This window comes from Gossypium raimondii, chromosome 7, assembly GCF_025698545.1.
Source record: "Gossypium raimondii isolate GPD5lz chromosome 7, ASM2569854v1, whole genome shotgun sequence".
Taxonomy (NCBI): Eukaryota; Viridiplantae; Streptophyta; class Magnoliopsida; order Malvales; family Malvaceae; genus Gossypium; species Gossypium raimondii.
Window position 1 is genome coordinate 23509281 of NC_068571.1, and position 7112 is coordinate 23516392.

Below are 7112 nucleotides of genomic sequence, written 5' to 3' on the forward strand. Positions count from 1 at the left end.
ACGACGAAATGTGCAAGTGTACAATTGCAACAAGTAATAAAGTGACAAGTATGTCGAGTTATCGTACCCACATGGACTGTACAAGCAAGTATTTATGAAATGTAAACTTAAGCAATTTGGTGGAGGAAAAATATGTTGATTTGAAAGAGTTGATCAAAAACTAAAATTTAACTAAGTAATCAACTAAAATAAGATAATAAAATTTCAATGCCCGATTTCTAGAAAAGATTTTAATCAATATGACATATATGTGTTAGATCAATTTTATTCTTTAACTTAGAATTATTAAAACTATATTCATGTTGTTACAAATAATTTCATGGGAACTTGGTATCTTGTTAACTAATACACATACATACTTACTACATTAATCAATCTTTCAAACATATTCCTATGTTGAATTAACTAACCAATTTTCATAAGCAAGTATAAGACAAAGTGAAGTAACAATATATGCTTGTATTGAAATAAATTTAATCACAACAATCTTACAAGTTATGCAAAGCGGTTATATTGTTTAACATATCATTAAATTTAACCCTCAATTACCTTAAAAGATTAAACATGCACCAATTAAATATTGTGTCAAGTAATTATAATTTCAATCCAATTAATAGTTAATTCTTTTGTTACCTTACAATTAAAATGCAAGCATAACATAAACATGATTTTATTTAATTGAACAATTTACCAAGGCCTAATAACAATACAAACACGTTTTTTAAAAACTTAAGTGGACATAATGCAATTAATCTAACACAAATGAAATTTAAGTCATTTTAATTAATTTAGGAACATCAACAAAACAAGTATTCATATTTATGATCATAGAATAAATTGAAAAATATAAAGAGAAGGGAACTAGAAAACAAATCCTGGTGATTCTCCGAATCCAGACTAGTGTGCTTCTCTTCTTCTTTGCTCATTCTATCAATCAAAGGCCTTCACGAATGCTTGATTGTTACTGCTCCAAGGGGTGTTCTAGCTCTTTTTCAAGAGGGTAAATAAAAAAAAGGGAAGAAAGACACGAAATGGGAAGACAAGAGAGTGAAAGAGAGAAGTGGAGTAGAGATTAAAGAAAGATGAGAGGTGTTGAACGAGAAACTGAAGGGGACTATTTAAACTTGAGTTTGGCTGCTCAAATTAGCTAATAATAATATGGAATCCCTATTCACATGGTCAGTCATACTAGGTGGGAGGAGTGTCTAAATAAACTTGCTATTTTTAGCTTGTTGCTAGAAATTAATTACATGAAAAGGGGAGGGGTTTGAACGGCATTTAGGAAGAGTTCAAGGGCTGATTTGTAAGTGTTAAAATCAGCTAAAATTAGCTAATTGGGTCAGCAAGATGGGATGGTTTGGGCTGTTCACTTGGCTTGTCCATCCTCTCTCTTTATTTGCTCAATTCAGGCCATTTTCTTTACTTCAAGCTATTCGTTTTTCTTTGATAAAAATTTAATTGGGCCAACTAATTTACGAGTGTCCAAAAGCATATATTTAAATCCTCCAAGGTTGCTAATTCATCATCTTGAGCTCCCAAGGTGCCTCGTAAATTAATTCTTCTGTGGTGACTACCGAACTATTTTTTTTACTCTTTGTGCAACACTGTCGAAAATAGACCAAATTTTGCAAAATTATTATAAAAATAATTAAAATTCAAAATGTTTCATAAATTGAGTGAAAATTAATTATTTTACAATAAAAGTATAAAATTCGATAAAAAATACTTAGAAACTGCATGAATTAGTGCTCAAAAGGTGCTGAAAAAGTCCATATATTTTATGTTTCCACACACCTGGTAGTTTCTAAAACACACTGCTACGACACACTTCCAATCCCTAAAACTTCATGCAAAATAAACTAATTAATACCAAATATCAGAACCGAAACTTGGATTCGATATTCATAACTTGATACAACAGCTCCTAAAAATTGACATTCAACTTAATCGATTAGTAACCAAAACCGAGTTATGACCCTTAACAGCAATTTGATCACTTACCCTTGAAAAGAAAGCAGATCAAAACAAAGCCTAAATCCCTTCTCTAAATGACAAATCAGATTTTTCCTCCTAAAAAAATTCAAATCCAACTAAAAATGCTAAAAATCAGGAGGAAAAATATGATTTGTTATTCTCCTAGCAAAAAGTGTCATTACATTCGTCACATCTATGTTATCATAGATAAAAGAAAGAGTCCAACAGTCTTACCATTTGACTCATACTTTTTTTTCCTTTTTTTATATTATAAAACAATACTTAAATTTAATTTTTGCCCTTAAAATTTGAGATTTTTCCTCTTGATTTTTTAGCATTTTTAGTTGGATTTGAATTTTTTCAAGAGGAAAAATCTAATTTGTCATTCAGAGAAAGTATTGTATGAAATGTGATTCCACGTCATCCCTATCTATTTCCAATAGGAGAATGACAAATCAAATTTTTCCTCTTGATTTTTAGCATTCTTAGTTGGATTTGAATTTTTTAGGAGGAAAAGACTGAAAATCAGGGAGAAAAATATGATTTGTTATTCTCCTATTGGAAAAAGATAGAGATGACATGGAACCACAGTTTTATACAACCTCTTCTCATAATGAACTCTCAATGGTATAAAAATAAATAAACACATAAAAATGAGTTTCTCATCAAATATGGCTAAAATTATCGAAACGATCCCGCACAAAACACCAAATTTTTTTGGGGTGTTACATGTAATCTTAATAAGAAGAGCAAGGACCAATTTATAAAAATGAACTTTTAATTCAATATACCCATCAAGTAACTTAATGAACATATAAGATTTAATTCAAGACTAACTTAGCTTAAATTTGGTCCTTTGATTTTACACTTTATTGAATCCTTAAATTTAGGATAAAATGTTACATATACAGACATGATTAGTATGAACATTTCAAAAGTAGGTTCAATCCTAGGAAATAATTAATTTAAATAATCCATATCAATCCACGAGTGATTTTTTGGATTAATTTGTTTAAAAATGTCTATTTTATAGTCGGGTGTTAAGACAAATCCTTTAAATATAACATTTTAAAAACAAAATAGTCACTACAAAAAAATGCCATTTCTAGATGAAAAATGATCATCAATAAAATCCTAAAACCTATCAGTATAGGACACCAAATCCTATACCAACAGGCGAATGGGATGTTTCGACAACTTTAGACTGTGATGAAAACATTGACCTATATAACATTTTACTGACGGTAAAAAATGTTCAATACTGATGGATTTCTCCATCACTAAAAGCACTGTCAAAATGCATGTACCCCAACAACATTTCTAGGGATTCACTTACGGATTTGTCCGTTGGCATAGGAAAAACATTTTTTCAACGATCATCTCGTCAATATAGGTTCAAATTTTCCGTTAATGTAGATCTGGTTCAATTTTTTAAAAAGAAATTCCGTAACAATTATAATTGTAAAAGTAAAAACATATATTATAAGACATCTAAAAAGTATTTATGATCAAATTAAATGAAACTGCAATTGTTTTATATCAATAAAATATAATTAATATAGATAAAATGAATCAAAATATGAATTTACCCTTTTGAAACACACAATCTATAATCATATATTCAGTTAAAATAATATATATTTATATATAATTTTTGCAAATTTTATTACTATGAAATTTATCTAAATAATTTTAAAAACCATTATGGATGATAAACATGAACATAAATATTTTATAACATTAGATAAATTGATAGGTTACAAAAATATCGTATAAATAATAATTACATAATGATAAAATGTTGAATAAATAAATATATCCCAACTATTAACAAATAAATATTCGTATAAATATATAACCATTCTATAATAACAATTTAAACATAAAAAAATCACAAAAACAAAACTTTCTCTCTCTCTCTTTTTTTCTTCTCTTTTTCCTTCGTTTTTCTTTTTCTCTTTTTCCTTCACCCCACGTCCCCCACCAAAAAGGAAAAAAACTAGCTGTCATGTTTTAAAGACATATATTTTATGGTATTTCATTGTATACTACTTAAATATTTGTTTTAGATCTTGATTGAAAAAAACTTAATACATATTAAACTGGCACCACTAATACTCTATATCACCGACTGATAGTATTGGTGAGATTTGATAATATACGTATTTACATAAAGTTTCACATATAATGGTTGTGTTTAATGTATAATATAATAATTTAAATTTTGTAAGTTCATAATTTATATTATATTAATTTTCATTATACTTCTTATAGTATTATGTTTGCATTATTTGCTTATATCATATTATATTATATTTTAATTATATTTATTATATTATATTTACACATCATAATTGTATCATAGTTACTAAATCTAGGATCGAAAGTAGATTCAAAATACAAAACCAAAACATAAATCTTATTTAAGCTGAACCAAGTCAAGTAAAAGAAAGAGACATATAGTATTAATATTTTTGCATTAATATGCAGAGGATTTTATTTTGATATGAGAAAAATACCATCACATATTATAAATCATTCTTTAATTTTGACACATTGTGTGTCTTGAGCAGCCACGTTTCCAGGTATTAACAGTTTCGTGGAGAAGATGAGGATTAGAAGTAAGACCAAAAACCTCCGCGGGATGGACCGTCATAGTCGCATCGATTTGGATCACCTCTACCATCACCATTATGTTGATTAGAGCCAAGAAAATTAACCTTTTTTTCATGTTCGAGATTCCTATGATTTGTTTTCGGTTTCATAGGAATAATTTTGATATTGTTATAAAATAAAGAGATGTAGAGAATAAAGAATAAAGAAAATATGAAAGCAATAGGGAATTTACTTTATTGATTAAAAGGGGTGATTTACAATGCTTCATCAGAGTCTCTATTTATAGGCATAAGAAGTATAAAAGAAGTAGATATCTAATTCTAATAATGATTAGAATTTAAAGTAAATCAAAACTTTATCTTGATCATGATGGACATCCACTTAATAAGATATTCATAACACTCCCCTTTGGATGTCCATTGGTAGATAATGTGCTTCGTTAAAACCTTATTAGGAAAAACCCTGTGGGATAAAAAACCTAATGAAGGAAAAAGAGTACACAATCTTCTATTACAAGCTGCCTCGTTAAAAACCTTTACCAGGAAACCCAAAGGGACAAAACCTTGGTTAAAGGAAAAGAGTACAACTTGTTTTTAGACTCCCCCTGATGGCAACATTATATTACATCTTTGATTCGACGCATTTCAATCTTGTGTAGTAGTCTTTCAAATGTTGAAGTTGGCAATACCTTAATAAAAATATCTGCTAAATTATCACTAGAACGAATTTGTTGAACATTTATATCACCTCTTTTCTTAAGATCTTGCGTGAATAATAATTTTGGTGAAATATGTTTCGTTCTATCACCTTTGATGTAACCACCCTTCAATTAAGCTATACATGCTACATTGTCTTCATATAAGATAGTTGACATCTTTTCCTGTAAAGGCAAATTACATATCTTTTGGATATGTTGGGTCAATAACCTTAGCCAAACACACTCTTGAGTTGCCTCATCCATTGCAATTATTTTTGCATGATTGAAGAAGCGGTAAATAATGTTTGCTTTGTTGACGCCATGATATGGCAGTACCCCCAGCATCAGCATATCTAACTAATAGGGATTTTGAATCATTTGAATAAAATAACCCCATATTAATGGTCCTTCTGAAATATCTAAATATATGTTTAATTTCATTCCAATGTCTACATGTTGGAGAAGAACTAAATTGTGCTAACAAGTTTACAACAAAAGCTATATCAGGTCTTGTGTTGTTTGCAAGATATATCAATGCCCCTATGGCACTTAAATATGGCACTTCAGGACCAAGAAACTCTTTATCATTCTCACAAGGATGAGATTGATCTTTATTCACATTTAATGACTGTACAACCATTGGAGTACTTAATGGGTGTGCTTTATCCATGTAAAATTTCTTTAATATCTTTTCCATATAAGTTGATTAATGAACATGAATTTCATCTTTTAAATGCTCTATTTTTAATTCAAGATAAAACTTTGTTTTTCCAAGATCTTTCATCTCGAATTCTTTCTTTAAACAATTTATTGTATTTTGAAACTTTCAAGAGTTCCAATAATATGTAGACCATCAACATAAACAAAATTTATCACAAAATCTTATCCAAACCTTTTATAAAGACACATGGACAAATTGGATCATTCTTGTAACCTTCTTTTAACAAGTATTCATTAAGAAGATTGTACCACATACGCCTAGATTGTTTTATTTCATATAAACTTTTCTTTCATCGATCGAACAATTTTCTTAAGAAAATTTATATCTTTTCGGGATTTTAAATCCTTCAAGGATTTTTATATAAATTTCACTATCAAGTGTACCATATAATAGGATGTAATAACATCTATTAGATGCATGTCAAGTTTTTCACGTACTGCTAGACTAATAAAATATCTAAGCGTGATTGCATCCACCATAGAAGAATATATCTCTTCATAATCAATGCCGGGCCTTTGCGAAAATCCTTGTGCTACAAGGCGAGCTCTATATCTTACGACTTCATCAATTTCATTTTGTTTTCACACAAATACCCATTTATGCCCTACCAACTTTTACACATTTAGGTGTTTGGACTACAGGTCCAAAAACTTCACGTTTAGAAAGTGAACTCAATTCTCCTTGAATTGCATCTTTCCATTTTGGCCAATCTTTTCTATTTTTACATTCCTTGGTAGATTTAGGTTCAAGATCCTCATTTTCTTTTATTATTTTAATAGCAATATTATAAGCAAAATTGTTGTCAACAACTACTTTTTTTTGTTCCATCTTTTTCTCGTATTAACATAACTTATCAAGATCTCTTTATTTTCATCATTTCTATTTTAACTTTTAGGTACCTGAATCTCTTCTTGAGTTTTATAATTAGTTATTTCATGGGTCTCTTTAGAAACCCCCGCCTCCACTGTATGAACATCTTCAATGTTTGCTCATTTACTTTTACGAGAATTTTTATCTTTGGAATTGATCTGTCTTCCATGTTTCATGCATGGATTATTTTCTTTTGCATTAATAGTTTGCCCTATTAGGACATCAATTCATATT